The sequence below is a fragment of the Ochotona princeps genome, chromosome 8 (genome assembly GCF_030435755.1).
Source record: "Ochotona princeps isolate mOchPri1 chromosome 8, mOchPri1.hap1, whole genome shotgun sequence".
In the NCBI taxonomy this organism is placed as follows: Eukaryota; Metazoa; Chordata; class Mammalia; order Lagomorpha; family Ochotonidae; genus Ochotona; species Ochotona princeps.
Window position 1 is genome coordinate 17,816,718 of NC_080839.1, and position 12,742 is coordinate 17,829,459.

A 12,742-nucleotide genomic window follows, 5' to 3' on the forward strand; every position below is an offset into this window, starting at 1 on the left:
ATTGTTGTCTTTTCCTTGATTTGAGGTTAGGCATATATCCTTTTTTGGCAAAGACATGACAAAAGTGAAAGTCAGACATGCATTCACATGATGGAATTCACCCTCTTGTTCTGCCATCACCGTTGGAACTTTCCTGGGTAGCTAATATCCTTACCGTCTGCAATCTAGAGTGAAGAAAGAAGCATGTTAGAGGCTAGAGAAAGAGTGAAGAATCTTGGTTAGGCCCATATCTTGAAGCAGTGATTCCCATGAGCTAAGCTCAAACTGGCTGATCTGCATGTACTTGCAAGGGAAGATGCTCCCCGAGTTCCAAGGAGGCTGTTTACACAGCGGTTTTGGGTTTGGGGAGGGGTGGGGAGAACCCAAGTATCTATGTAATTGTGTCACATAATACAATGTAATTACTGAAGTTAAATAATAAACAATTAAAAAAAAAAAGATAAAATAAAAAAAAAAAAACAGCGTGGTACTGGCACAAAGATAGAGAGGAAGATCAATGGAGCAGAATAGAAACGCCAGAAGGAAACCCACACAGATAAATATATATAAAAAAAAAAAAATAATAGATAGCTAATACTCTGACCATACCATTTACACAGTATAAGTATGCATTGTTATTTATATTATTATTAATGACTTTGTTATGGTTTTTTTTTCAGAAAAGGTTTATGTTGATTTAGGAACACAGAGCAAAGCAAGAACAGTAACCAGCTAGGGTAGGCAAAGGGGTAGAGAGTATGAGCAAACTTTTAGGGCCACCTTTTGTATTAGTTTATCTTAATTTATTTTAAATTTATTTAAAATATTATTTAAATTTATTTTAAAGATAACAAGAGAGATCCAGGTCTTGGTGTCTTTTTCAATTTTCAGAAGTAAATTTCTAAGTAGTACACCTAGAATACCACTTGCATATATTAGAAACAATAAAGTCAGGGTCAGTGCAGTGGCTCAGGTGAATCTTCCACCTTCAAGTATCAGTATCACATATGGTGCTTGTTGATGTCCTGGCTGCTTCACTTCCAATGCAACTCTCTGCTTGTGGTCTGGAAATACAGCAGAGGATGGATCAGTGCTTGGGATCCTGCATCCGTGTGGATGTTACTTGTTTTTTAAAGTCAGAGAATGAGAGATAAAGAGAGAGAGAGAGAGAGAGAGAGAGAGAGAGAGATCCTCTATCTATTGCTTCACTCCTCAGATGAGCCAGGCTGAATCAAGGCTCCAGAAGCTTCTGTCAGGTCTCCCATCTGGGTAGCAGGGACCCAAACATTTGGGCCATCTTCTGCTGCTTTTTCAAGCCCATTACTAGAGAGTTGGACGTGAGATTGTACTCATATGGGATGCTGGCATTTCAGGCAGCAGCTTTATCTGTTAGGCCACAATGTCAGTCCCAGTACTTAGTTTTTTTCTAATGAATGGAAGATGATTCCATGGTGAACAGTACATTAATGTCATAAATATATTGCATTATTAACAATCATAAATTTAGTGCTTCTTCAGGAATAGAGCATCCTCATGGACCATGCACATCCAAAATGTACACCTATAACCTTTCCTGGTCAATTTTTGCTTTTCAAGTACTTTTTTTTTTTTCAGTTTAAATCAACTGGCTTTATCTTTTGTTTGAAATTCTCTCCCTGCATTTCACAGCTATGCACCATCTCAGGTGCTTGTTTAATGTCCTGTTGTCTCCTGCCTTGGAACTTCTTCAAGATGCACACCACCCCACAGGTGGCTATCTCTGCCATCAACTGTTTTATTTTGATGGATTTCTGTCCTCAAGCATGTCTTTGTTTTAGAGACGCTATATTTTAAAAAATGGATCATGCCCAGAGAGCTAACATATCTTAATAAGAAGTATCATGTAACACTGTAAGTAATGACACAGCAATCTGCTCTCTAATGAGTCAGTGTTTTTATTTCATTTGAATGCATTAAGAGACACCAATTTCAAGGCCAATGTTATGGCACTGCGGGTTGAGCTACCGCCTGTGATGATGCATCTCTTATGTACACTGGTTTATATCCTGGAAGCTCCTTTTCTGATCCAGCTCCTTGATAATAAGCCTGGAAAATCTGGGAATGTATCCTAAGTACTTGGGTTCCTGCATCCTTTTGGGAGACTTGGATGAAGTTCTTGGCTCCTGCCTTAAACTCAGCACAATCCTGACTGTTGCCACCACTGGAGAGTGAACCAGGGAAAGGAAGATAAAATCTATTTCTCTTCTTGCTATAATTGCCTATCAAATTAAAAAAAAACTAACAAACAAACAAAACAAAACCACAATTTCCTGAGATTTCAAGGCTAAGGAAGAATTCTAAACATTTTTTTTATTATCTAAATCTACCATTTGATGCTCACTTAAAAATACTGCACATATTTTTGGTCACTTTTATAAGGAGGACCACCTATCACAACCTGCTTAATATGGAAAGAACAACTTACATGTGTGACTTTAAAAATAAAAGTTTAATGTGAAAATACTTTAAACACACGCAGAAACATGCAGTAAGTTGTTAAGGAGCTGAAATATTCCAAATGTATTTTTGGGGGGGGATATCACTCAACTTCAGCATTTTGGTTTTAGTATTCAATAAAGCAGGGGTATGTTAATGAAGCCACTTAATGCCAAAAGGAATGGAATTGTATTGGAGCCATTAGAGGAGAAATTGGTAAGAAATTACTTAGTATGAAGACATTATAGGTATATTCTGTGAATTTGATTCAAATTTGTTCTCCTTGCTGGCTATTAATAGTGCCTGATAATTTGCTCCATTTTCCTCATGTCCCAAAGAAAGAAGATGATCACTATATTCTGGATGGCTTTTATATATTTCTAGCACTCCTTTAAACTGAGAAAATCACAAAAAGTTATATTTAGCTGAAAATTAAGCAGTACTTTGCTCTCATAAGGAAACTAAAAAATGGTGTTTTATAGTTATTTTAAGGATACCATCTTCAAATATTTAAATGAAAGGATAAACCTTTATCTTTCAGAAGTCTTAAAATAAATGGCAGTGATATGAACAACATTGTTCTTTCTTCTGCTGTAGATAATTTCTTTCTGAAAGGCTAGGTGAATTTAAATTAGACTCAATCCTACGCTTTAAGCTACAAGTTACAGTTTATACCTTTTGCTTTATTTGTGAAGCAATTTCTGGTGGGCTGGTCATCCCATGTGAATTTTTGCTTCTCTGCGCCTCTCTCCCTTTCTCTCACTCCTTGAAACAATTTGTCCTTCTTGATAAGCATGAAATCATGTTAGGAGCTTAACAAACAGGAAATAGTATAAACTATGCAAAGCAAATACGGGGCTGGAAGTGGATGTGGGCAAGGCTCACATAGCCTTAGTGTGCCAGCACCTGCCTCCTTTCTACGGTTTAAAATATGTATCACCTGGGCCCGGTGTGGTGGCCTAGTGGCTAAAATCCTCACCTTAAACGTGCAAGATCCCATATGGGGGTGCCGGTTCTAATCCTGGCAACTCCACTTCTCATCCAGCTCCCTGCTTGTGGCCAGGGAAAGCAGGATGGCTCAAAGCCTTGGGACCCTACACCCGCATGGGAGACCTGGAGGAAGTTCCTGGCTCCTGGCTTTGGGTTGGCTCAGCACCAGCCGTTGCGGCTCACTTGGGGAATGAATCATCGGATGGAAGATCTTCCTCTCTGTCTCTCCTCCTCTCTGTATAACTGACTTTGCAATAAAAATAAATCTTTAAAAAATATATATCTCCTTTTGGAGGTGGATTTTTTTTCTTCATTCTGAGTCCAAGCAGTTCTCAAATTCCCAGAGCAGCGTCCTGGATCTGAAGTTCTGTGTGTTTATGCTTTTTCAGGGTTAGCTTAGAGACAGATGGGAAGATTTATTTAGACTCAAATCAATAGGACAGTCTTTGCTGCTAAAATGTAGTATCTTTCCACAAAATCTATTTAACTTTCAGGATGCCTTCTACTTATAAATACTTCAAAAGGTATTCCTCTACCCGCTGGCCACAGAATCGTTCATAGATGCTCTTAGGAAAACTCAAAACCTTGCTTCATTCCCTGCCCGGTCACTGAAGTAGAGTAGTAGATAGTGGGCCAGGGAATTGAAATAGTTAAGCACTTTCCAGGTGACTCCTTTACAATTGGAATGCTTGGACTGACACAATAAATGGCACCATTAGCCACCCAATTGTTCATGCCAAACTCTGGCAGTCAATCCTGACTTTATGTCTCTTGCCCTCCCCACATTCAATCAATAATCCAATCTACAAATTCACCTGTTAGGGATGTCATGATTGTAAGTGATACGGTCTGGGAGAGTGATTTATAATCTGATTAGGTAGGACACTGAAGCATTAAATTAATTAATTCCTATGTGCAATTTACACTCTTCCTACAAAAGTTAAAGATAAATACTCCTTAGGGACTAAGATGCTGAGTAGTTGAACAGGATGCTAAATCAAAGCAGGATAGGTCTAACCCAACAGGTTCTTTCATCCCTTTCAGATTTCTGGCATCCCTTGCCTCTCATTTTGGCTTATATTCTGGATCTTGGAGCAGACACTGTAACCTTCTGTAGTTCTTGGTTTTGGTCAGAAAGTATTGTGTATTTTACTCCAAGACATTAAAGATCACAGTGTTAAATCACATTTTGTGTTTCCAGGTGATAGGAACTGATTTTCCAGAAGCTTAAGATAATTCAGAACGTTTAATGTTGCTATGAAGTAAGAGAACAGAAATTCCAGGCTTGTTTTCCTCATAATTGTGTCTAATCTTACCATTTGCTTGAATTGCCTTCTGACAGAATCCTTTCATAATCACTACTAGTCTAGGTAATGTTTCACAATATGCTATTTTGTTTCTGTAGTATTTGTTTCATTATTCCAGTCCTAATTTGATGCTATGTTTTTTCTTTCATATAAATGTCCAATATTTATTTATAATTTCTGAAAACCAACTTTTAATTTTGTTCAATATAATGAAATAATGACTAATGGATATATAGGTTGAACAACAAAGGAAACTATGAAGATAAAAATAAAAGGAGCTATAATTCAACAAAATACTTTGTATATATAATATCAGACTTAAGCACGATTATATGAAACTCTAAGTGTTGACTTATAGCTTTTGCAACAAACGTTATTAAGTACATATTTTGTGCTAGACATGCACTGAAAGCTGAGCATTTAGGAGTGAATAATTTCAAATGCATACATTATAGAGTTTTGTGAAGTGACACTATACAGTCTTAAATTTCATTTTATGCATTTTTTATTCATGTATGTTTTGATTGTCTCAACAGAGGTCACTCTGATTAACTTATTAAGTAAAATAAACTTGTATATTAATTCAAAGCACACACTTGAAAAGCACATATTGAGTATTTTTCTAGTTAGAATGGGCAACTATAATAGTAGATACATTAAGAAAGCATCCTACAAATCTTAGGGACTTAGCACATAAGACCTCTTGCTGGATCATGTTTCAGCCTGATAAAGGTTATTTTCTATCCAAGCAGGACAATAAAGGATTCTGGTATCTTTTTCATTGCAATAATACTGATTTTGAAAAACATGTATTTATTTTTTATTTAAAAGGCAGATTTTACAAAAAGAGGAGAAGAGGTAGAGAGAAATGTTCTGTCTGCTAGTTTACTCCTCAGATGGCCACAATGGCTAGAGCTGAGCTGATCTGAAGTTGGGAGCCAGGAGCTTCTTCTGCACCTCTCATGTGGTTATAGAGTCCCAAGGACTTAGGCCATTCTTTGCTTTCATAGTCCACAAACAGAAAGCTGAATTGGAAAGGCAACAGCTGTGACATGAGTTGGTGCCCATATGGGATGCCAGAGCCACAGGGCAGAGGATTAGCCTGTCACTGCACCTTGATACTATTCTCAAGAGGCTCTTCCTGGCTGAGTATAAGTCATCATGTGAAGTTGTCAAGTGCCAGACCTAGTGTGCATTACATCACATGTTTCATATTTCTATGGCTAGACTTAGTCATGTGGTCCTCAGGCCAACAGCAAGAGTCCAAGCAAGAGTAGTGGAAAAGTATTCCATGAATATGTATCATTGTCTTGGCCACAGCTCACCAATGTCCACCTCTGTGCTTCCACATGTACAGAACATCCATTTTCTCCTTAAAGTACATAGCTATTACTTCCATTCAACCTAGATCTAATTTCCCTGGGCGATGGACAGCCTTTTCTGTTGCATTGGATGACCCTCTTTTTTGACTTGATGTGAGACAAATTTTCCACCTCCCTTATCTGTCTATAAATGATTATGAAATCTATCTAACAGCCATAAATACTGTCAGGCAAAAAAGCAAAACAAAACAAAACAAAACAAAAGGACACAAGGCATTCCCTGGATTAAAGAACTCTAAAGTCACATAAAAAAGATTTCCTGCTTTGGATTTGGTTGAAGAAAAAAGGTACCCTAGTATGTATGGGAAAAATTTATCTGTGAAAATTATTTTCTTATAGAAATAGCAGTAAAATTTGAGAGATTAAAAAAAATCAAGCTAAGAGGTTCTTGGAAAAGGGTATCAATCTGTAAAACATCTAAAGCAATGTCTATCACCAGGATTCATCACACATGAGTTAGCATAAACAGTCATGTATTTTGGCTGCAGCTAAATAAAAATTAATGTAAACTAGCTCTACTACATGGGTAATATAGTCTCTCATACTGAAACTCAGACACAGGGCAGACTACAGCGGGGCTATTTGAAGGCTTCCTTCTCTTCCATCTGCGTCAAAGCCCCTCCGTAGCAAGCTGCCAGAGGCATCAGGTATAACAATGTTCTAAGTCACATTTTGTGAAAATAAAGCTACAGCCTTGGCCTGAACTCTTTCCTTTTAGCCTGATTGGATAAACATATAAGTCACATGCCCATCGTGGAACATTAACTATCTGCAGACTAGAAAACGTGCTGATTGTTTTAGTGGTACTGTGTCCCAGGAGCTGGAAAGTGGCCCCACATCTGGGGAGTCACAAGTTTCAGATGGGAAAGTGTAACTAGTTAAAGAAGTCAGGAGTTGAAACTCAACAATCAATAAGAAGTGATCATTTCATTTACTATGAATCAAATATTGTCCTTTAATGCATCTGAGATGCAACTGAAACATTACATCACCCTAGAATCTTACATCACCCTAGAAGGTGTGAGGAAGACGGAAAGTATAACCTATCAGGATCATAACTGGTAACTCATAGACAACAGACTCGAATCAGCATTACACAATAGCAAAACTACAAAGGCATATGGGGGGAATCAGGAGCAATCCTAACAACCTCTTAATAGGAGGTCATACGCATAGAGCAGGGGGGGACCCCAGCGTGGAGCAGGCAGACAGGAGGAGGCTTGTATCCCAACCCTGAATTCTCCCAGATCCTCACCAAGGACTATCAGTATGAGCACCGAGGACTACATCTCAACTGCCAAGGAGACCATGGGGAAATGGAGTGCCTTCGGAGGCCAAGAACTCTGAGGTCACCCACCCCCATGATCTACCCCATGGGATGGAAGAAGCCCAAATCCTGCCTCGCATGATCCAAGGGCATCAGAACAACAACCAGGAGCACTGAGCGGTCCGCAGAAACAGAAGAACAGTAAACTTCCTTTGGGACTAGGGAGAGCAGCGTTCTCTGGTCCTTGTCTGGTTCTAACTTTGGGTCCCCACCCTCTCTCATAATGACCATTAGGATCGCTCCAGAAACCCCTCAAAACAAACAAACAAACTAGAATAGATAGAGAGCAACAAGGAGAGCTTAGAAACAGACAGGAAACGGTCAGCGGGGATGCACTTATAACTCACTGGGTGGGACACAAAGATTAGTTACTCCTCACTGGGGTATTGAAGATTTCCCTGCACACCCCTCCTAAAACTGTTCACCTAAACTGTTGACATATGTCTTGTTAGAGTTATAGAGTTAGACTACCCGAAAAACATCCAGGTTCAGCAAAATCATGCTTCAACACTATAAACTGCTAAATACTAAAATTAAAATAGACATGAGACAGCTGAATAGTAATCTATAGCCATTTTAAGGTGTATAGAACCTGGTTGTATATAAACTAATAATTGAAATGTCAATGTAGAAATCACAGGATGTGGTTCAGAACTTGCATTCTTTTTTTTTTTTTTTCTCTTTTAACATATTGGTTACTCAATACCATGTCAACTAATTCCATAATGTTATAAATTGTTACTGATGTAATGTCAGGGCTTTTAATTGATCGGGGTGATACTCTGCCAGCTCTACCTTCAGACCAGAGATGGTCTTCCCAAGAAACCGTTGAACTTATCTGGGCAATAAGATGCTGAACTTTATGCTTGGTAGATGCTTGCAATGAAAGAATCTCAACTGAATTTGAACTGTGGTAATGCAACAAGGTGGAGGAATCCACCATGGGGGGTTGGGGAGGGGTGGGGGAGAATCCCAGTACCTATAAAACTGTGTCACATAATGCAATGTAATCAATTAAAATAAATAAATAAATAATAAAAAAGAAACATTTTTCTATGAACATTTGCCACAGAAATATCAGAAAAATCTGTAAGTGAATGAAAGAGACGTACAGTTTGGAGGTGGCAAGTCAGAAAAGGCACAACAGAGTAGAAATGGTGATAATATGGGTTAGTTTGTAAGGATGAAGGGCAAGAATTCTATACCTAAGTAGTCATGGAAAATTATAGATATGGCTAATAATGGGATAGATGGAGGAACCTGTAAATATCTTTGAGCCTACATGCAATCTGATATGGTAACCATGTGGTAATTTAATATGGGAGATACTGCTAGTGACTATTGATATAATAATGTGTTCAATATGATGATTTCAATATAATATTTTACTAGATCACATCTCATCTGTTCTTTTAATTTTTAAGTGTGGCTCACACTATATTTCTACTGAGCATGTTAGTTTAAACATACTGAAATGAAAAATACGAGACAGGCTTTGGGAAGAGACAATGTTGGGATGTCAAGTGAGGCCCAGCTCACGAAGCATTTTAAGTGCTATGCCACGGAGCTTAAATGTTAGCCTTTCAGTTGGGAAGTCGTTGAATGCCTGATGTGCATTAAGCAAGTTCACTTACTGCTTTCGGAGAGTGGACGGAAGGGGGTAAAACAATTGGCAAGGAGCCCAGGAAACGGTTGCAGCAATTCAGGCAAGAAATGATGAACACGTTTTGTGATGATCAAACAGATTCAAGAGACGATGAGGTGACAGGAACTGCAGAATTTGGGGACTGATTTGATGTTTGGCCTGGGAAGAGAGCATCTAGTGGGCTTGGTGGGTTTCTGGCTTGGACATTTTGGGTGCTTGTACTTATTGCTATAGGAAGTACACAAGAGGGCAGCAGCTTGAGGTAAAAGTTCAGATAAAATATGAAGTGACAGGAGAGTAGGGCCAAACAAAATGTAACTGCAAGTGAGGATTAGAGATAGCCATTTTTGTCACTTAGAGCATCACCTCTTTGGAAAAGAGTCAAAACAGGTTGAAAGATCACCAGGACTCTTCTTTGTATCTAATTTGTTGCTCACCTGTGTTCTAAGTGGACGAAGCATGTTTTCATTCTCTTAGTTTCCCTGTTAAGTCAGCTTATGCTCTTACCGTTATTAATGAACAAGGAATCCAAGTGTTTTAGGGTTTCCCAGGATGTCTCATTATTACTAATGAGCAGTCTACCAATTTTTATTCGTGTCGTACACTAATCTGTGCCTTTTAGGATGGTCAAGGAAGTTTTGGCTCTCAGCATGTCTGGCCTATCGTAATTCTCTTTTCAGTCACCAAAAAAAAAAAAAAAAAAAAGAAAGAAAGAAAGAAAGAAAGAGGAAAGAGAATTTAGAGTCCTAGAAGTTATGCGTGCTTTTATTTCCATATATCCAGTGTTATGTTACTGTGTACCATATACCAACCTGTATCGTCATGCATATGCTCATAGAAATTTGATTTTCTTTTCCAGGGAGGAAAGAGCGGCAGAGCGATTTTTTTGTTTCCCTTGGCATTTGGGTAGATTGTTGGATGCGATGACAGCATCTTGAAATAGAATTCATGTGCCTGACTGGGACTGCTTTTCATGGCCTACCTGTCTGGAACAAGGTAGGGAAACCTTTCGACCATATTAACAAATAAGCATTTGAAAATTAAGATAAAGTAAACCAAGTGTGAATAAAAGACTGTAATTCTTCATATGTGGATTTTCTGGAAAATGTAAGTTTATACAGGCAGAAAGCAGGTAAACAACCTTTTGGTTGTGTTTTTGGTCTTGGAGGTGAGGATAAGTAGGTATTAAATAGACACAAATTGGATTAAACTTTGAGGAATAATGGAAATGTTCTAAAAGCAGATTGTGGTAATTGTAGAACAGCCATAAATTCATTAGAAATTATTGAATTTTTGGGCCTAGCAGCTAAAGTCCTTGCCTCGAAGCACCAGGATCCCATATGGGCGCTGGTTCTAATCCCGGCAGCCCCATTTCCTACCCAGCTCCCTGCTTGTGGCCTGGGAAAGCAGTCGAGGACGGCCCAAAGCCTTGGGACCTGCACCCACATGGGAGACCTGGATGAAGTTCCTGGCTTCAGAGCGGTGTAGCATTGGCTGTTGCGGTCACTTGGGGAATGAATCATCAGATGGAAGATCTTCCTCTCTGTCTCTCCTCCTCTCTGTATATCTGACTTTGCGATAAAAATAAAATATATCTGTGAAAAAAAAATTACTGAATCTTTAACAGCAATGTCTAAATATTTTAAGGATATATATTGCAACATAAATTGCCCTGACAATAACAGATTTATAGTATACATATGCACATTATGCATTTTAATATAGTTTTCCCTGGATATATACATTTCTTTAAATTTTTTACATATATATGTATTTATTTATTTGAGATGCAAAATGACAGAGAGAGAGTCACACAGAGAATTTGCTGATGCTTGATTCACTCCCAAATGTTCCCAACAGCACAGACTGGGCAAGGCCAAAACCAGCATTCTGGAACTCCCACAGAGATGACAGGGGTCTTAACACTTGAGCCACTTTCCATTACTTTCTCTGTCGTATTTATAGAGAGCTGGATTGGAAGTGGAGTAGCCAAGACTCAAACCAATGCTTGTAAGGGCTGCTGCTGTTGTAGGTGTGGCTGAACTCGCTGTACCACAACACCAACCACATCTGTGGCTATTCCCCTCCCCGCCCTTTTTTGTTTTGGTGGTTTGGGTTTGCATGTGTGAAAAAATGTTTACATTTATTGTCATCTGGCATTTGCATTTTTTGTTCAATATGATGCTATTGTTTTTTGTTTATGTAGTGGCACGGCTACAATTGAATGCCAATTTACCTTAACTTCCTTAAAATGATTTCTGGTATTGTGAAAAGCACTGTCGCGAATATTCTTGCACATGTACCTTAAAGCACATTTGTTACTTTTCTTCTGCGTGTGTAACGATTCTAGAACATCCCGATATTTTTGAGACTCTTTTGATATGCTTTTCATTGCTTTCCAGTGTGCTGTTATAAAAAGTACAATGAATGCCATGTATTTGCTTTCTATATAGCCAGTTTCCTATATAACTTTATGATTTCAATCTGTTTTGATTCTGGTTTTTTATGTTTTCAGTGCAATTTCAGTGTCGGGTTTATACTGCCTTTAGCAAAAATGTAGGAAAGAATTATGTAGTTTTTAATTCCCTAAAGGAGTTTAAGATTCGAGTAGAATTTTCCTTAGGCTGGTATTGTTCCTCATAAGATGATTTTAAGTACCACTTTAATTTTTTAGTATCAATGGATTTCTTTTTTCTCTATATATGTGCATATTATATGTAAGTATATATACATATTTATATGTATAACTTTCAACACTGCTGCTTTCTGTTTTAACAGATTTATATTTTGATTAGCCAACAAGAGAAATATTTTAGTGTATTGATGATTCCCTTTGAAAACTGTCTCATAATGTCATTTAACCTTTTTAATTCATAATGATTTTTAAAATAGATTTTTTTTCAGAGTATATTCAGGTTTATAGAAAAGTCACTTAGAAGATGGAATTCCTGAATTCTCATATCTCCCATTCTCAACAGTTACAGTTTCTCCTGTTGTAGGCACAGCAGTTACTATGAATGGTTTCTTATAGCCAGTGGACTTCTAATGATGTATTATTCATAGTAATATTCACTACGTAGGTCAGTCTGTGTTCCATAGGTATGGCGGTTCTGGTACTGTATGCTATCACATGCCCACTATTATAGTATCATGCAGAACAGTTTCTCTCCCTTAAAATACCTGTTCTATTCCAAGTCACTCTGCTCTCTATCTCCTCCTGAAACCCTGGTAAGCAGTGACGTTTTTGTTCTTTTAATTTTGCCTTTTTCAGCCTGCCATATTTAAACCAGATAGTACGTAGTTTTTTCTGTGTGGCCATTTAATATTTTTTTTTCTTCTTTATCTATTGATCTCTCAATTATTTTTGCCAGGATTTAGACTATTTTTAAAATGATCATTTGCAAGGTATAAACAGAAAAAGGAGAGAAAGGGGAGGGGAGATTGTGGGCTGGTTTACTCTCCCCAATACCTGCAGGAGCTTGGCTGGTTCAGGAATAGGAAACTTGGTCCAGGTCTCAGTTACAGGCGACACCCACTTCTCACAGGGTCTCTCTGATTAGGAAGCTGGATTTGGAGCCTAGAGCTTGAACTTGAGCTCAGGAACTTTGATATGGAAAGTGGGCCTCCTAATGATTAG